Genomic DNA, 20,030 nt, shown 5'->3' on the forward strand with positions numbered 1-20,030 from the left:
ATATATGATCCTTGGCTGGCAGTTTTTCTCCTTCAGTGTTCTGTATATGTGGTCCCATTCCCTTCTTGCCTGCATGGTTTCTGCTGAGTAGTCAGAACATATTCTTATTGATTCTCCCTTGAAGGAAACCTTTCTTTTCTCCCTGGCTGCTTTTAAAATTTTCTGTTTATCTTTGGTTTTGGTGAGTTTGATGATAATATGTCTTGGTGTTTTTCTTTTTGGATCAATCTTAAATGGGGTTCGATGAGCATCTTGGATAGATATCCTTTCGTCTTTCATGATGTCAGGGAAGTTTTCTGTCAGGAGTTCTTCAACTATTTTCTCTGTGTTTTCTGTCCCCCCTCCCTGTTCTGGGACTCCAATCACCCGCAGGTTATCCTTCTTGATAGAGTCCCACATAATTCTTAGGGTTTCTTCATTTTTTTTAATTCTTTTATCTGATTTTTTTTCAGCTATGTTGGTGTCGATTCCCTGGTCCTCCAGATGTCCCAGTCTGCATTCTAATTGCTTGAGTCTGCTCCTCTGAGTTCCTAGTGCGTTGTCTAATTCTGTTATTTTATTGTTAATCTTTTGGATTTCTACATGTTGTCTCTCTATGGATTCTTGCAACTTATTAATTTTTTCAGTATGTTCTTGAATAATCTTTTTGAGTTCTTCAACAGTTTTATCAGTGTGTTCCTTGGCTTTTTCTGCAGTTATCCTAATTTCATGTGTGATATCATTAAGCATTCTGTAAATTAGTTTTTTATATTCTGTATCTGATAATTCCAAGATTGTATCTTCATTTGGGAAAGATTTTGATTCTTTTGTTTGGGGGGTTGGAGAAGCTGTCATGGTCTGCTTCTTTAAGTGGTTTGATATGGATTGTTGTCTCCGAGCCATCACTGGGAAACTAGTTTTTCCAGAAAATCCGCTGCGTCTGGTCCAAATCCCTGCGGGACGGTTCCCCGGCTCGGACGCTGCTCTTTCTGCTCCAAGACCAGTCACTGCCTCCCGGGGACTTCTCCTACCGGCTGCGTCCCAAGCCGCCCGTGGAACCGGCTGGTTCCCCTGCCGGGGTTAGTTCAGGGGGGTGGAGCCGCTTTCCGTGCTTGTGCCGTACCTGACTGGTACGCTGGCTCCAGGCTCTGGAAACAATCGCTGCTTCCCCGTATTAGTTCGTTCTCCATCTCTAAATCTGTGTTTGTTGTTCAGGGTTCGTAGATTGTTATGTATGTGATCGATTCACTTGTTTTTCCGTGTCTTTGTTGTAAGAGGGATCCGAGGTAGCGTCTGCCTAGTCCGCCATCTTGGCTCCGCCCCCCATAGGGCTTTTAATCTTAGCCATCCTAAAACCAAAACACCAAACCTGTTGCCATCGAGTAGATTCTGACTCATAGTGACCTTACAGTGACTATGAGTTGGTTAGCCATCCTAAACCAAAATCAAACCAAACTTATTGCTGTCCAGTTGATTCTGACTCATAGCGACACTATAGGACAGAGTAGAGCTGCCCCATGGGGTTTTCAAGGAGCAGCTGGTGGATTCAAACTGCTGACCTTTTGGTTAGCAGCCATAGTTCTCAATCCACTATGCCACCAGGGTTTCCTTAGCCATCCTAGTGGGGGTGAAATGGTATTTCCTTGTGGTTTTGCTTTCCATCTCTCTAATGGCTAAGGATATTGAGTATCTTTTCATGTGTTTGGTGTTCATTTGAATTGATAAAATGTCCATTTAAGTCCTTTGTCCATTTTATGATTCAGTTGTCTTTTTGTTGTTTTGGTTATTAGATTATCAGATATATGGTTTCCAGAGATAGTCTCCCTGTTGGTAGCTGGCCTTTTCGTTGTTTTGGTAAAGTCTTTGATGAACAAAAGTTTTTAATTTTTATGAGGTTCCATTTATTTATTTTGTCTTTTGCTGTTTGTGCTTTTGTTGTTATTCTAGGCCCAACAGTGTTGCCCTACCTTTTCTTCTTAGAATTTTATGGTTTTAGTTTTCATTTGTATGGTGTGAGGCATGGATTCTATTTCATTTTTCTGCATGTGAAAATCCAATTTTCCCATTACCATTTATTGAAGAGATTCTTTTTTTCCTCATCAAATAGACTTAGCACCTCTTATAGATATGTGGGCAAAAATGTTTTTAAAAGACTTGTCAGAGGATTAATTATTCCTTTGCCTTACTCAGTAATGAATTCCCACCAGAGTACTTGAATTGCTTTTTTTTGCTGTCGGAAGGATATGGAGCAGCAATTATGTGTTGTTCAAAGAAACCCTGCTAATCCCTTCAGTGGCATAGCTTTAAATTCTGAGACCCCAAGCAAGTGATTTAGAAACATCTTTTATCTTTACTTCTACAAATTTCTATCTCATTATTATTTTCACCTCAGCAATCTGATTTCTGTGATTTAAGTAAGAGGAATTTGTCATTGAACACCGGTTCTTGTCCTGTCCTATTAGCCAATCAAATAGGATGCACAGAACACCAGCAGTTGCAAGGGGAACAGAAAATGGCAATTTATTGTTGGTGCAAACAAGGAGCAATGTGGGACCTAGCAGCTGAAAGACCACGTGTTCCCATCTGTGGTGGTTGGGGAGCTTTTTATTTGCAATGGCGTCTGGGGGTTGGGTTTGGTGCCTGGAACTCTCCATCCTTAGCCCTCTGGATGCTGAATCATGTCAGTGATGCTCAGGTCCAAGGACAGATTGAGGACACAGCTCTTCAGGTCCTGCACAAGCACCAAAATCCTGGTTCACACACATTGGTGGGATTCTGGTGCCAAATTCAAACTGCGGTTAGGTCCTCAGCGTGGTGGAGCCAAACCACAGTTAGAATCCGGGGCTTGTAGGGCCATGATGGCGGGGGCCTCGGGGACTGCAGTGGAGTGGGGGAAACCTCAGGTAAGGCTTCAAAATAAGTCCGGTTTGAATACCCATAAAGCCACATGTTTGAGACTGTGAGGCTATGGAGAGGGTAAAGGAAGAGGCCAAAGAAATAAGAAGAGGTGTTCTACTTCCCAATCTAAACCCAGGTACCCTTTCCATTAAAATTTACTCCCTTCCAATCCACCTGGATCAATTGCCATCAATGAATATTTCTAACGTATCACTTTCATTCTGCCACTATTCCCCTAGGCTGTTAAAAAAAAAAAAAAATTTACTGGCTTCCCATTCTGTGATCTACTTTTGAAAGAAGATAAGAATTGCTCAGCCCCTTAGACTGTCCTTCCAGGAGAGAGAACCCCCAAGGTAGCCTCTCTGAAGTCAGGCAGAAAGGTGCCCACATCCCGTCTGCAACACAGACCCCCAAATCATGCAAACTTGGCCCTATTCCTGGGGTGTTTAACGTGGGAGTTATATTAAATTTCTGCAAGAACACAAGGTCTGTGTGACTAACTACACAAAATTATGTTTCCCATTAGTGTTAATTAGCACAATGTGGATCAGCAGACCTGACTTCTAGACCTCTGCTATTAACAAGCCTGTGATTATGTGTAAGTTACTTCACTTTCCAGTGCCTCAGTTTCCTCATTCGTACTAAAGGGGTTAATACTGTGAAAACTAAAGAATAAAATGAAAGAATGTGAAATGTTCAAAAGTCCTCATCACTACCATTCTCTTCTTTAGTATTCAGAGAAAATCTAGTACTGACTCCTTGTTGTGGATCCCAGGACAGTGTAGATCTCGACTCTTTGTATCTGTAGTAATTTCTTTCCAGATTTACATATTGTTAAAATGAGTGAGTGCTTACTCTGTGCTAGGTAATTAGCTGTGGAATTTCTTTCATAATTTTATCTTACTCAGTCTTCACAACACACCTCGAAAATACTCTTATTGCTCTCATTTCATAGGTGAGAACAATGAAGTTTATCAAGAAGCAAACTTCTCAAAACCAAAAAAAAGTCTGTTGCCTTTGAGTTGATTCCAACTCATACCGGCCCCGTAGAACAGAGTAGATATCATACCGGCCCTATAGGACAGAGTAGAAATGCCCCATGGGGTCTTCAAGGAGCAGCTGGTGGATTTGAACTGCCGACGTTTTGGTTAGCAGTTGCGCTCTTAACAGCTGCGCCACCAGGGCTCCAACTAGCAAGCAATGGAAACCAATATTGTCTGCCTCCAAAACCTGTTTCTTTCTTTTGTTTTTTTTAGTGAAAAACAAAACCAAACAGAAAACAATAGCAACAACAAAACAAAAACTTCCTTCATACCTTCCTTCTCTACAGTTCTTCCCAAATACTGAAGTGTTTCATTTTGGTAGCGTTGGGTTCACAAACGTGGAGATATCAAGAAATGTGCTGTGAACACAAGTAGTACTGTGAGTCAGACCACAGGGTGGCGTGGAGTGTGGTCGCCGTAAGACAGAGGTTTTATGTATAGGCAGGAAGTCGATCTAAAATAGAGCCTGATACAACAACTGAGGAGCTGAACTGAATTTATGTGCTATATAAGCTAGGTGCTTCAATTTAATATGACAGAAACTGCATGCCGATTTTTTTTGTGTATGTATGTGCTTTAGATGAAAGTTCGCAGAACAAACTAGCTTCTCTAGAATTTTTTTTTCCTGAGTCACAGTCTTTAAAAAAATTTTTTTTTATTATATTGTGCTTTAAGTGAAAGTTTACTATTCAAGTTAGTTTCTTATACAAAGATTTATACACACATTGCTATGTGATCCTAGTTGCTCTACCTATAATGTGACCACACACTCCTCCTTTCTACCCCGGATTTCCCATGTCCATTCAACCAGCTCCTGTCCCTTTTTGCCTTCTCATCTAGCCTCGGGACAGGAGCTGCCCATTTAGTCTCATGTACCTAAAAAAAAAAATTTTTTTTTTTTTATCTACTTGACCTAAGAAGCACTGTCTTCAAGAGTATCATTTTATGTTTTACAGCTCAACCTAATGTTTTTCTGAAGATTTGGCTTTGGGAATGATTTCAGTTCTGAGTTAACAGTCTTCCAGGGTCCCTCCAGTCTCAATCAGGCCATTAAGTCTGGTCTTTTTACTAGAATTTGAGTTCTGCACCCCACTTTTCCCCTGCTCTTTCAGGGACTCTCTGTTGTGTTCCCTGTCAGGGCGATCAATGGTGGTAGCAGGCACCATCTAGTTCTTCTGGTCTCAGGCTGGTGGAGTCTCTGGCTATGTGGCCCCTTCTGTGTCTTAGGCTCGTATTTTCCTTGTGTCTTTGGTGTTCTTCATTCTCCTTTGCTCCAGGTGGGCAGACACAAATTAATGTATCTTAGAAGGCCACTCACTAGCTTTTAAGACCCCAGATGCCACTCACCAAAATGGGATACAGAACATTTTTCTTAATAAACTTTCTTACACCAATTGACCTAGATGTCCCCTGAAGCCATGGTCCCCAGATCCCCACCCCTGCTTCTCTGTCCCTTGAAGTGTTTGATTGTATTCAGGAAACTTAGTTTTTGGTTTAGCCCAGTTGTGCTGACTTGCCCTGTATTGTGTCTAGAACCTGGTTTTTGACCACAGTCCTGCCCTCCTCCGAACTGATATTCCACCACTACGTCCCTGGTTCTGTAAAGGCTCCATGAGGACAAAGGAAAACAGGCAGATCATCAATCACCCTGTTCTGATGTTTCTCATTTTCCATGCTTGCCCCAGCTAATAACGTAGTATTTTCAATAACATTGTTATTCTGTATTGTTCAGGCTCTTGGATGCTGCTTCTAAGGACCTTTTTTTTTTTAACAAGGGTTAGTAACCATTCTGGCTATCAAATACTTTCTTCCTCAAAGTATCGAAATCATGCTTGATTGTATTCATTTTTAATTGGTTGCATCAATTTTATCATAATTAATTATCTCCTGCTTCTTCTGAATTCCTCTGCAGAAACTACTTTCTGTCATTTTCATGCAATAGACCATATTGAATAGAAATTTTATCATCTGCTTAGTAAGTGATTCATATGCTGCTGGCATAATAAAACCTGTAAATCCTGTAACTATGTTATCTTAGAAATTACTCTTGATTTGTGACAGATATAATACAGGCTGAAATTGTTTGGCATAAATATTTTTTGGCTTGTATTTTCTATGTCAATTTGCTTTTGAATGTAATAGACCAATTTTGAGATGGCATTATATTTTTCTGAATTCTGGCTGAGCACACTGTATGCTGAGGAGAGAGGTGCTTAGGACACTGGATAGATCCATATGCATGGTGTTTAAGTTATTTTGTAGCAGTGTCATTTAAAATTATAACAGAGTTCTTTCATTTCATTCTGGCTCACAAACCTTCCCACCCTGATAATCAGAAGTGGCAAAGAGGAATAAGAGGACATTAAGTTTAAGAAAATGAGGGATTTGCTAGGTTTCTGTATTAGTTAAGATAATGCAAGCTGCTATAACAAACAAACTGAGCATGTCAGAGGCTTATAACACAATAGAATTTTAATTTTTGCTGATATAACACTCCAACATTTGTTCAGTGGGTAGCTTTCCACACTCATTCCAGTTTGTTGCTCTGCTCCCTCCTGGGGCTTTGGAGTCCTTCATTTCTAGCCAGCAGACAGTGAAAGAGAGAGGAGAGAAGGCATATTCACTCCTTAACTACTCTGATCCAGAATCAGCATGTATCACTGCTGCTCATCAACCATGGATGACGACAAGCCACATGGCCACCCTGGCTGAATGAAAAGTGAGGTACGAGAAATATGGTCTCTCTCTGGGTGGTTATATCTCAATAAAAATCTACGTTAATAGAAGGGCAGTACAAGCATTTCTGTCACTCATCTGTTAGTTTGTTGTACTGTGGTGGCTTGTATATTGCTATGATGTTGGAAGCTGTGTCACCGATATTTCAAAAACCAGCAAGAACACCCACGGTGGACAGATTACAGCAGAGCTCCCAGACTAAGACAGATTTAGGAAGAAAGCCCTGGTAATTTGGTACTGAAAATTAGCCAGCGAAAACTCTATGGATGACAACAGAATATTGTTTACTATAGTGCTGGAAGATGAGCCCCCCGGATTGGAAGGCACTCAAAATACACAATGTATGCAACAACTGACTTGAGTTTACCAATGATTGTGAAGATGGTGCAGGACAGGGCAGTGTTTCTTTCTGTTGCACGTGGTGTTATGAGTCAGAGCTGACTAAATGGCAAATAACAACAAGTAAACACCTAAAGTCATTACCAGTTGTGATAGATTGTGAGCTTTATCAAGGCAGAAATTTTTATTTTGTTCATTGCTCTTTCCCGCAGTTCCTAGAATAGTGCCTAAAGAATTTTATGCATTCAATACATATTTGATGTCTGAATAAATGGGTGAATGTGAATTCATGATTAGGGCACTTGACATGTTGGTTAAGACCCTGAAAACCCATTAAACCAAATCCGTTGCTGCCGAGTCCATTCCGACTCATAGTGACCCTACAGGTCTAGATTAAAACTAATTTGCACACACAGCACATTTTTATGCTAAAGAATATCTAAAATAAATTACCCACGTACACTATAACAGAAGCACTGTTGAGGTTTGATGGATTAACAGAGGGGGATGAGTGAGCAATATCATTGAAGTTAGTAGCAATTAGAACCAAATTGTTCTCTTAATAGTTATGTTGAGGGTTGACCTCAACATAATTGGATAAGCAATTATACCGGAGGCAGAATATAAAGCTCTATGAATTTGCACAGGCATTGGAATTTCTATTTGGTAAAAATAAAATATCCATAAGATTAAATCTGCATATGAACTCATAAGTTTTATTTGCAATTCATGAATTTGGGGGTGTCTGGTCTAGGAGCTCCGAAGGACAAGTGGAAGAGACCAAAGTTGTATGGGCAAAGTAGTGTAAGAACAAGGAAAAAACACTGGGCAGAAAGTCATTGGTTATTTGTAAGCTGCTTTCCTTATATGCCATATTGGGAACTTCCGTAGCCAGGCCATATACAATAGCTGAGGTGGCAAGCATAGACTGGTTGACTTAGGTTTCAGCTTCTGGGAAGGCTAGTTCTTACTGGAAACAGAAATTAGCTAGGTTTCTGTTTTGCTGACATAGGGCTTAGCATAAATAACTCCATCTCAGGCCTAGTATAGTCTGGTTGACATTAAGTCTTATGTACTTAATGTCTGATATCATTCACCAACTCTCAGATATTGATACATTTTTATAATACTTGTTTTGGATTGAATTGCACACTCCCCCCAGCCTCGCCCCCCCCCCCCAAAAAAAAGGTCTGTTGAAGTCCTAATCCCTGGACTGTGAATATAAGCTTGTTTGGAGAGATTGGGTTTTTCTTGGCAGATGTTATCAGTTACATTAAAGAAGTCATACCAGAGGAAATTTTTCTGGGTTGCATTTTATGAGAGAGAAGGACAGAGTGGAAACAGAGTCACAAGCAGAGGGAGATAGCGTGCAAGGGTTCATTTACAACCAAAGGAGTGCCAAGAATTGCCAGCAGCCACTCAAACAGGGAGACAGGCATGGAACAGTCCTTCTCGCAAAACCTTCTGGAGGAATCAACATGGCCGAGACTCTGATTTGGACTTCTGGTCTCCAGAGCTGTGAGAAAATAAGTTTCTGCTCTTTAAAGCCATCTGCTTTCTGGCATTTTGTCATGCCAGCATTAAGAGACTAAGATAATTCTGTATTATGTAATAATCATGCACAGTACCTTTCAGGGATTCTGAGACTTGGCCCCCCTCTCTGCCTGTACCTCTGACTTAAGGATTTAAGCTCTCCACTAGCCACGTGGGGTGACATTCATCAGAACGTTAATAACTATTACTTTTCCCATTATTAGCTTTTCAAAGGTTTGATTCCGCACCTATTTTTAATGCAAATGCACCTTATTCCTTATCTCCTGTGCTTGGGCAAAAATTGCTCTAAATCACTTGACAAAAGTAATGCTTGTCACATGCATTTGGTTGTGTGACAGGTCTCCACCCACTGCTGCTAGGATTACTTCAGGTGTCTGTCAGAGGGAACGTTTCTCCTCCACATACTCATCTTTCTACTTGCAGCTGAAAAACTGATCCCACTACCCCATGTGTTCCACAGCCACTTCTTTTGTTACGTGTTAACAGGTGTCTTCGTTATCTAGTGCTGCTGTAACAGAAATACCACCAGTGGATGGCTTTAACAAACATGAGTTTATTCTCTCACGGTCTAGAAGGCTACAAGTCCGAATTCATGGTGCCAGCTCCAGCGAAAGCTTTCTTTCTCTGCTGCCTCTGGGGGAAGGTCCTTGCCATCAGTCTTCTCCTGGTCTAGGAGCTTCTCAATAAAGGGACCTCAGGTCCAAAGGACACGCTCTGCTCCTGGTACTACTTCTTGGTGGTATGAGGTCCCCCTGTCTCTCTTCTGGCTTCTCTCTTTTATGTCTCAAAAGAGATTGACTCAAGATACAAACTAATGTTGTAGATTGTACCCTGCCTCATTAACACAATGCCTATAATCTTACCTCATTAACATCTTAGAGATAGGATTTACCTCTAACACATAGGAAAATCACATGAGATGACAAAATGGTGGATAATCACACAGTAATGAAAATCATGGGCTGGGTAAGTTGACACACATTTTTGGGGGACATAATTCAATCTGTAACAACAGGGTATGTGATAATTGAGCAGGAAGAAAGCCACACTGAAAGTGAGCAGAAGCTTAACCAAAGTACTGCCAGAAAAAAGGCCCCCCAGGTGGTAACAGTGCAAGTCAAAGGACAGGTTCCTTGGCTTGAGGCCTCAGCAACAACTACTTGGCTCTGTGTCACAGTGAGCAGATGGCCATCCTGATCTGACTTCTTGGCAACACACCCGCTCCTCGAATGTCCCCATCTTCCCCGAAGCCCCTTGGTTGGTAAATGTGTTGAGTATGTGTTGACACTGTAATGAAAGGAATAGGTGCCGCTTTCATTCATTCACTTACAGGGCAAATATTTTCGAGCGTCTATTATGGACTCGACGGCAGTGGGTTATTATGGATCTGAGGTCAGCGGTGTTTCAAAGGCAGAATTTTCTGCTTCAACGGGGAAAATGTAACTTTGACTCCTGGCCAGTGCATCTCATGTGCAGCCACCATCTGTCTGTCAGTGTAGGCTTAGGTGTTGCTGAGATCGGCAGTAGACCGGCTACGTTGAATACAGTCAACAAAGGGCCATGCCAAGGGGCCCAGCCTGCCATCTTCAGTAACATAGAGGGTTAACCCCCAGCATGGAAGCTATCCCCTTATTAGGCAAAACAGGAACTAACATCTGCTTTTAGAGTATCTCCTTATTTAGGTATACTTCCGCTCTGACTCAGTTAAAGAAAACAAGAGACTGGGGTCTTCAGTCCCCCTAAAACCAGTCTTGGACCAGCTCAGGCCCTCCTGAACTACACAATACTGATAACCTTGCCCCTCAGGAAACTTACTGACATCAGAGGCCGAAAAATAAACACTCTCATCTACACCCTGGACACGGGTTAAATGCCATGTTTGTAGCCCCCTTTTTAGACTGAATAGGCATAGAAGACTGGACTGCCCCAGGAATGCCCTTTCATGTCAAACCAGTCAGCAAGCTGCCCCCACCCTGGGGTGCCCCTGGGGACCCCAGACCCGATTACTTTATCCATATAAGCCCCCTGGGCTATTGTTCTGGGCAACGCCTTGGCAACCTGAGTCCCAGTGTCTTCCTTTACTTGGCCAACTAAATAAAGCTTCTTCTTTTCGCTTTCATCAGCTCCCTGTGTCTTCACAGCCTCACCAAGCAGACCTTGGAGTGTCAGGTTACATTGCTGTGCTGCTGAATGGGATTCCAGTGGAGCTTTCAGACAAAGATGGGCTAGAAAAAAAGGCCTGGTGATCTAATTCTGAAAATATGCCAATGAAAAGTCTATGGATCACCATGGTCCAATCCCATTGTACATGGGTCACCATGAGTTGATGGCAGCTAACAACAACTGTGGTTCTACTATAAACCAGGCACTCTGAATTGAAGATGGGGAAAAAAAAAAAAATCGGTTTACTGCCCTGAAAGAGGTCAAAGTCTAGTGTGAGGGAGAGGACACAACTTTGTGCAGTGAGGGAGACATCTACAGGGAATTATGACAGCAAAGAGATCAGCACCAAAACCAGCATGGACAGGCAGGGAAAGCTTCCCAGAGGAAACAAGACTGTCTACAGTGTCATGGATTGAATTGTGCCCCCCAACCCCTCATCACCCACCCCACCTCACCACCCCCCCACCCCAAATGTATACTGGAATCCTAACCCTTAACCTGTGCATGCCATCCTGTTTGGAAATAGAGTTTTCTCTGGAATGTTAATTAGATCATACTTGATTAGGGTGAGCTCTAAATTTAATCACTTCTGAGTTACAAAAAAAGCAGGTTAGATACAGAGATACACAGACACATACGCAGACGCAACGTGAGGATTGTCTACAAGCCAAGGAACAGCCAGGGTCACTAGCAAAGAAGACATCGACACAGTTGAGACCCTGATTTGGACTTTCTAGAACTGAGTCAATAAATTTCTGTTCTTTAAAACTGCCCACTTATGGTATTTGTGTTACAGCAGCACTAGGAAATTAAGACATACAGCTACAATGTTTTTTTTTATTTCACGTGACTGATACTGATGAGGGCTCATCAGGCCACCAGGCAGGTAAGTTGAGTAGATATTTCAGGGAATTGAAGCATTTAGGATGACTCTCAAGTCACAATATTTGGGTGACCTGCCTTCAGTACAAAAGGAGACTTCTAAAAAATACAACATTCAAAAGCATCACAGTGAACCTGTCAAAGAAATGGAAACTCCTGAGTAGAAGGGGGCTTTACCAATTTAGATGGCCTTATTGAACATTCCCCTTTCCAGGTTTTTAGCCATCAAAAAGCTTATTTATTTATTTTCTGACTTGCAGGAGAAGGTAACGCTGGGCACTAAGCAATAGTTTGCTGCTGCAGCCACTGTTTCCCATAGAAGCCCTTGGAATGCCCTCTGATGGAAAGCCAAAGATGATAATGGAGGTCATGGCCAAGGTAAGCATGAGCGTGTTGAGGAGGGGGAGACTGTGGAACCCTTCCTCATCGGCACTGTGCCAAGATGGGTGGGATTGGTACCCACATGATTGTACTACTTGTATCAGGAGAAATTCATTCCTTTAATTTTTATGTTGTTTTTATTTGAGTTTGTTTTGTGGGGAGGAAAAAGTGGTAGTTGTAGCAGGGGTACCATTTTAATCCTAGATGGTGTCCCTCCAAGGATGAAGGCGTGCCAGACAGATCCAAAGGGTTGGTGGATGGGGCCCTGAAAGAGTTTATTTACATGAAGCACAGACAGTGTGCTTGAGAGTATGAGTCATCTTAAGAGACAGGAGCCTAAGCTTATTTAAAGACAAATGGACGCATGAGAGAGGAAGGGTGACTTTGAGAACAGTGTAACATCTACCATTCAGAGGAGCAATTTTTAGAATAGTGTAATGTCTGTCACCTGACTCCTGGACAGGAAGACTTTTAGAACAGGAGGCTATCAAAAGGAAGCGTGTGAGACACATTCACGTTCAAGTGAGGCTTGAGGTGTCCAAGGCTACAGACACCACCAGGGAGGGACCCACAGCACCTTGGACAGCGTGGTGGTTACGTGGCTTATCAGGTGTGCTGGAAAGTCTTTATTTTCATAAAATAAATTCTGAATTCCAGGTCTGCCCCAACCCTACTTGCAGGAGGGAAATTCAGCTTCTGTAGTTATAGGTGTTGCACCCAACCCCACCCTTCTGTCCTGCCAAAGTCCTATAGGCTTGCAGAAGGGACTGGGAGGTGAATGAAACCAAGGTTACAAAACACTTTACATACAAACTATCGAACGGGAAACTCTTTGCTCTACAAACGTCCACCTAAAGCACGATATTAAAAAAAAAGAAGGGATTGAGGGGCCTGCTCTACCCTTGGACAGCTCCACACAATCCCTTCTGGGCCTCCTTCGAGGAGACAGAAGTCTTTGACCAAAGTTGGGGCCATATTTCCCCCAGGGCATGCTTTAGTCACTGTCCCCAGAGATGACGAGCACCACCATGGCAAAGGTCCTCACTGGTCAAGGGACCTGCCATCCTCATTTCTGTTTATTCCTTGTAGTTTGCCTCTTAAGACATTTTCTCTCTGCCTTCTCCATCCAGAAAAATCGGAGAGCCATTGACTGTAGGATGCTCTGACCTTGCAAGATGCCCAGTCTCTGAGGCCAGAAATGAAAAAGCCTGGCTACTTACTTGATAAGGAGAAGAGGGGAAGACATAGGGCAGGCAAATACAATCCAATTTTTAAGATACTTGCCTCAGTGACTTTGGTGGGCACCGATGGAACACTCCTTGGCCAATGGGCAGTAGCGGAGCTGACACATTCTGCGTTTTCAGCAACAGGAGATTCCACGAGCACAAGAAAGGAGGAAAATGTGATTACGGGGAGGAAAGAGGACCAATGATTTGAAACCCCTCCCAGGGACTTGTGAGGCTAAGTGGACCTTCCTGAGTAAGTAAGGCTGCTGTTAAGACCGTTCTTTAACCTCTAGGCTGATGTCCTAGAAAATATCTGGATTTGCTTACTATAAAATAAGCAACACAAAAATAAAGGGAGAAAAAATTCACTATTGCTACCCAGAAATAACCATCATTTCCATTTTTGTTGTATTTTCCATCTTTTTATTCCTATATATTTTTTTAAAGTAGAAATGATAATTTATAATTTTGTAACTTTTTGTACCTTAGATCATTGCATTTAATTATAAGCATTTTTGTGTAGCTAAAAAATCTTTGCAAACATTGTCCCAAAGGGTATGCTTCTGCGCATCGTGTCCTTGTGGTAGGTGCTGTGATGGACCCCAGAATCCGCCTTCAGGACTAAGGCACTTACTCCTCCACCTGCTGCGAGTGTTGGCTGTTGATGGCTCAGAGCTTTAGGAATAGCCTTTGGCTGGAGAAGGGATGCCTTACCTCAGGTTACCCTCCTCCCTGAGAAAGGCTACATCGATTACTGGAGTCTTAGTAACCTAGTGCTACCAAAACACAAATTCCACAAGTGGCTGGTTTTCAAGAACAGAAATTAATTTTCTCATGGTCCCAGAGGCTAAAAGTTCAACTTAGGTCCTCAGCTGTGTTAATTCTTTCTGTGAGCCTCTGTCTTAGTTTCTGGTGTCTGCCAGCAAATGCTTGGTATTACTTTACTTGTAGGTAAGTCCTCTCATGTCTGTCTTCTTCTGTGTGTGTCTCTGTGTCTATTCTGCTCTTTTTATACGAGAAATGATAAGATTTAGAACCCACCTCACTCTGGTAAAAACTTAGTAACATAATACATGTGGTATATAGTAAAAATTTTAATACCTCACATTCACTAAAAATTTTATAATTCCTCCATCTCATTCCACTAAAATGACATATACCACTTTTTTGTTCAATCACTAAGAGTCAAATTTAAAAACAAGTTACATTTTGGATAGCTAACGCACACACATACACACATACATATATATATATATATTCATATAACTCACATATCCCATTCAAATGCATGAGTAAGCAGAGGTGGGTGTGTCACAGGTTATCAGTGTTCAGGGCCGGCCCTCACATGCTTTAATCCAGCCCTGGTAGTGGAAGGAAAAAAAAGAAGTGAGTTTAGAGAGTTGGAGAGTCCAGATTACTGAGCTTTATCTGCCATGGTGATTCTAAACATATCTGCAAATTCTTTGACACTCCTCCCATTGAACAGTGGAGTCTATGTCCCCTACTTTTGAATCTGGGCAACCTCAATGACTTGTTCATAACTAGTAGAATATAGGAGTCCCTGGGTGACACAAATGGCTAAGCCATCAACTACTACCTGAAAGGTTGGCAGTTCAAACTCACCCAAAGGCAACTTGGAAAATAGGCTTGGCAATCTGCTTCTGACCGGTCACAGCCTTGAAAATCCTAGGGAGCAGTTCTACTCTGCGCACATGGGGTTGCTATGAGTCGGAAGTGATGGCAACTAAGACGAATGGCAGAATCCAGCAAAAGTACAACCTCATAATTTCTGAGGCTAGGTCAGAAAAGCCCAAAAGGCTTCTGCCTGGTGCCCTTGGGATGCTCACTTTTGGAACCCTCAGTTTCCATTAGCAACAGCCAACAATTTTGTGTATTCTATTCATTTGAAGCAAGTCACTAAGGCTCCCACCCACAGGCAGGTGGAGGGGGTTTCTCAAGGGCATGAATGCCAGCAGCCAGGGATCAGTGGGGGCTGTTTTAGAGGCTGCCCACCGTCGTAACCAGGGATTGCTTCCCTTGCCATTGCTATGATACATAGAGGTCATTTCTATAGAATGGTTCTTCACCTCTATTTTGGTTTAAATGGGCTTTTGAGGATTAAGAACTTGATTATTAGTCTCCAGAGAAAATTCTTTCCAAGTTCCCAGGAATCAAATTAACAAACAAATCTCCAGTTCTTTCTTTCTTTCTTTTTTTTAAATATATATATAAAGTATGAAATACTCAGAGCTTTACATCCATGAGGATTTGAGCAAAGTCCTATATGAATCTTAAGCAGAGTATATTTCTTAGTTCCCATCACTGAGGCCCTATCCCCTCTTGAAGTCAAGGTTTTAAAATTGCAGTTCCAGGTGGTTAGAGGATAGAGGAAAATAAAACTCTTTTACACGTTCAAACAGTGAAGTAAGAACTCATCCTCCAGGTGGGATGGGGGAGTGTTTTAATTTCCCTTAACCAGTGGGATCTCTGGAGAGTCACGTTCCTAAGTCATAGGAGGTGATGGCTGGTGGTAACACAGTTCTTAAACAATCTTGATGACCCATCCCCTCTTTTCACGGATACTCTCCCGAGGGCTATTTCAGCCAGCTTCAGAGATGCGCAATGTGGCAGGAGAAATGGCCTTGTCATCAGTATTACTAGCTTAGACTGTGAGATCAATTAGTGGACTGGTAGGGGTGTCTGCTCTGCTTCACTGTTTATATTTATTTCCAGGTAAATAGGCCCCTAAGGTGGAAGTTCAAGGTCCCAATTACCAAAGATTCACTGACAAGGAGCTTTGATATCACCACCCTGGGCTGTGGTAGGGGCCTCATTAGGAGTTGCTCTCGGGGCCGCTTGGCTACTGATTTTGCCTTTATCGGTGACTATTTTTGGATGTCCTAGATCTTGCAAAAGAAAATTTGAACCACCAGAGTCCCTATTCTCGTGCCTTTTGAACAGTCAGCACTGAATAAATATTTGTTCAGTGAATGAATGATGTTCCCTGGGTTCAAGCGTTTAGGATTCTATTAGGATTCTGTAGCCAGGCTCCTTATCCGACCTTTCCAGGCACTGTTTCCGTGATTAAAAAAAGGAACTCCCCTGCCAAGAGGGATCATTCACTGCCTTATTTAACGTGCCCTTTGTTCTGGAAGGCACTGAGCTAGGGACAAACAGACAACCTTTCAGACTCACAGGAGAGAGACACATGGCTCCCTCTTGCATGCCACATTGTGCCACAGGCAAAGGGCCCATCCTCTGCACCTCCTGAGGGCCCTTCTGACCTTCAGCACTCAGGACGTGACAACTGTAAAATAATTTTGACTCTTGTCCGTAGACAGAAACCTGGCAGGCACCTGCTCACATCCCTTCTGGGAAGCCATTAGGCCTGAAACACCTGAGCTTTGGCATCCTCCCAGCTTGCCTATCACAAGCTCCTCAAAGTTGTGTAGGAGAAAGGCACCAGGATAATAGCAGGGTATGGTTCAGTACACAAGACAGCCAGTTCTAGTCACCCAAAGAAGAGGAACACTTTGCCAAGCACACCTAATGCAGCCACCCCCTCGGACCTGGCTGTGCTTGCTCTTCTGCACGGCAGGTCCTGGCCCTCGGTCATGGGTGAATGGCAGGGGCTGCTGTTCCTCTCTGTCACTGTCTGTAAAGCAGGCAGCCTCTGCACATACACAACCACGCTCCACATTGCTTTGTGTTCCCTGCATTCATCACTGCTCTCCACCACTTACTTCGTGCCATTTCTAAGTGCTTTATATGTTATTAGCTCACCTAACCCTCAGACCAACCTAGTGAATGAGCCTTACTGCCTCCCTTCTCAAGATGAGTTAAATACTTGTCCAAGGTCACCCATATAATGAGTGGTAGTATTGGGATTTGAACCAAGGCATTTATACACCAGAACACACGCCACAGTGAAATCCTGCCTCTGAAAGTCATGCTCTTCCCTGACTCAGTTATCTTAGTGTACAAAGCAAGGATATGTTTGCACAAGTTTTTTGGTACGTAATTTAGTACAGTGCCACAAGCAGAAAGCCATGTAAGAAATACTTTCAAAAAATTTTTTGTAAGCAAGCTTTGTTAAACTCGATAAAGATGCCTGTATACAACATAATTTTGAATCTGATTGTTCTCTTAACCCTGTTGTTAGCTGCCGTCAATTCGGCTCTGGCTTATCACGATCCCATGTACAACAGAATTAAATGCTGCCCAGCCCTTCCCCATCTTCAAGATCATGGGTATTCTCGGGTCCATTGTTGCAGCCACTGTGTATCTTGAGTGATTTCTAACCTAGGGGACTCATCTTCCAGCACTATGTTAGGCGATGTTCTGTTCTAATCCATAGGGTTTTCATTGGCTAATTTTTGGTAGTAGATTGCCAGGCCTTTATTCCTCATCTGCTTTAGTCTGGGAGCTCTCGTGAAACCTGCCCACCATGGGTGACCCTGTTGGTATTTGAAGTACTGGTGGCATAGCTTCCAGCATCACAACATGCAAGCCACCATGGTATGACAAACCGACGGATGGTGACTCTTAATCCTAAACATATCTGAATGACCTGCTGAGACCTCTGAATGAGCGAACCCCCTTGGCAGCCAGTTTTCTATGATTTTTGGGTTAGGAGTTATGTGAAGCGCCGGAAGGAAAAACTGTAGATTATGGAGAAATAACTCATTGTCAGTTTCCCCTTTCTGCCATTACCTAAAGGGACCAGGCCAAGTGGTACCTCATAGACTAGAGCAGCTCCAGTGAGTCAAGAATCTGCTTTCTCGGTTTCCAAGAAATTTGGTGCCATTAACAATTCAGCCTTTCTTTTGCTATGGCCTGTCATTTTGTCACAGAACCCTTGTATCATGAGACTGCTTCTCTCCTCCTCCCAGGTCAGTGACACTAGCTCTGAGTCCTTCGTTTCCTCATTTATCATAAGGTTATCCATTCTAGCCTGCTTCCAGGGCTCTGCGGCCACCTGCAAATGTCTTTCTGGGAAACGACACGTACCTAATTAGTGGTGGTGATTTTCCATGCATATGTTACAAGCAACCTGTTTCAATCCCATGTAAATATTTTATCCTCATACAGTACAGAAAAAGCTGCTCTCTGCCCTTGAGCGTGACTGACAGGTCTTTTCGACATTCAGAGCTGCCAAGATTGCATTTTTGGAAGTGCCACTCTATATTTAGCAGGTCAAATTGCCTATGGCTTCATTCTCCCTTTGTACTTGCCTCACCGAGAAAAGCTCACCTTCACAGGCAAGGACATCAGGATTGGGCAGACATTGATTGCTGCTGTCTGCAGAACCTAGAATAACGCCAGGGTCAAAAGCGGTGCATCCGAGGAGAAAGACGGAAAGAACCCAGTGCTCTTCAATTCAACTTTGGCAAAGTGCAGAAGCAGGGAGAATTTTAGCAAGGTTAGTGCAAGGAGGTCCTGCTTTCTCCTGTTGGAGAACTCCCAACAGGCATCAGGCCAGGTCGAAGACTCAGGATCAGGAGCCTAGCAACATGCCCTGAAGTACTCGCTCTGACTTTTCTACCTTCTCTCTTTACTTAGCCTTCTATTATTTTTCTTTTCTCATCTTACTTTTGTTCTCCTTTTTTCTCCCTCCCTTTCTTCCTTCTCTTCAGTTCTCATTTACTGAGCTCTAACTGGAAACCCAGAGGGTGTAGTGGTTAAGAGCTATGGTTGCTAAACAAAAGGTCAGCAGTTCGAATCCACTAGGTGCGCCTTGGAAATGCTATGGGGCAGTCCTTCTCTGTCCTGTAGGTCACTATGGGTCGGAATTGATTCCATGGCAATGGTTCGGTGCTTTTTTTTGGTTAACTGCATTTTGTGTAGTGTGCAAGACACAGGAGATTAACAAAGATTATTAAATCAAAACTTCTTGTTCTAAAAGAGGTCACCTAATAGAGGGCTAGATGAACAAATAAACAAGCTATCAAAATACAGTGTCATAAAGGATGACATGAAGGAAGGAAGGGCACTCAGGTATCCAGAGATGCCAGGAAAGGAAAGTGAGGCGACACCTGAGCTGAGTTACTATTCCCCTTCTAGATAAAACCTGGCTCAGTCTTAAGCTACCAGGTGCAGAGGGGAGTTTTCTCTTATTTCTCCCCTTTTGAGCTTACCTGGTAAATAAGAAAGTGACCTCAGTGACACTTCTCCTGGTGACCCTGAGAACCAGCTCTGGTCTTGGTTGCCACTCCTGGTTCTTTTTGCTCCTCACATTCTTTTTTCTCTGACCTGTGGTTATAGAGTCCACACCTTCTTCTTAGAGGTTAAAAGAAAGTCTAAAACTAAAAAACCACTGAAGGAAAATAGTCATACTCCACTACATGAGGCAAATATTTTAAAAGTTAATTATCTACATTTTCAAGAAATGAGAGCTCTGGGGTTTAATGAACTGCCTTACAGTTGTGATAAATCAGCTATAAACTACTGAACCCTTTTGTTACTACATTTTTTCTATTTTTTTTTTTTTTTTGATGGCTTGTGTTTTCAGTCTTGGAATGCATGCTTATTAATGGAGTGTGTTTAAATTTTTGGTTGGTAATACGGATTTTGAGAAATATGATCCGGTAATACAAGCCACCAATGAGGCAAGTGACACTCTGGCACTACCAGTCTGTGGCATGACAATATACCAATGAGAGCTAGATAAGTAATTTATTGTGGGCGCTTTTCCATTAGGTTACATGGGGAACCTCTGGTTTACCAAATAAGAATGCTATAATTATGCCTGCAAGGCTTATCTCACTGAAATACAGGGAAAAAAAAAATGTAAAATTTACAAAACTAACAAATCCAGGAAGCATCACCT

The sequence above is a fragment of the Loxodonta africana genome, chromosome 25, assembly GCF_030014295.1.
Source record: "Loxodonta africana isolate mLoxAfr1 chromosome 25, mLoxAfr1.hap2, whole genome shotgun sequence".
NCBI classification, from domain to species: Eukaryota; Metazoa; Chordata; class Mammalia; order Proboscidea; family Elephantidae; genus Loxodonta; species Loxodonta africana.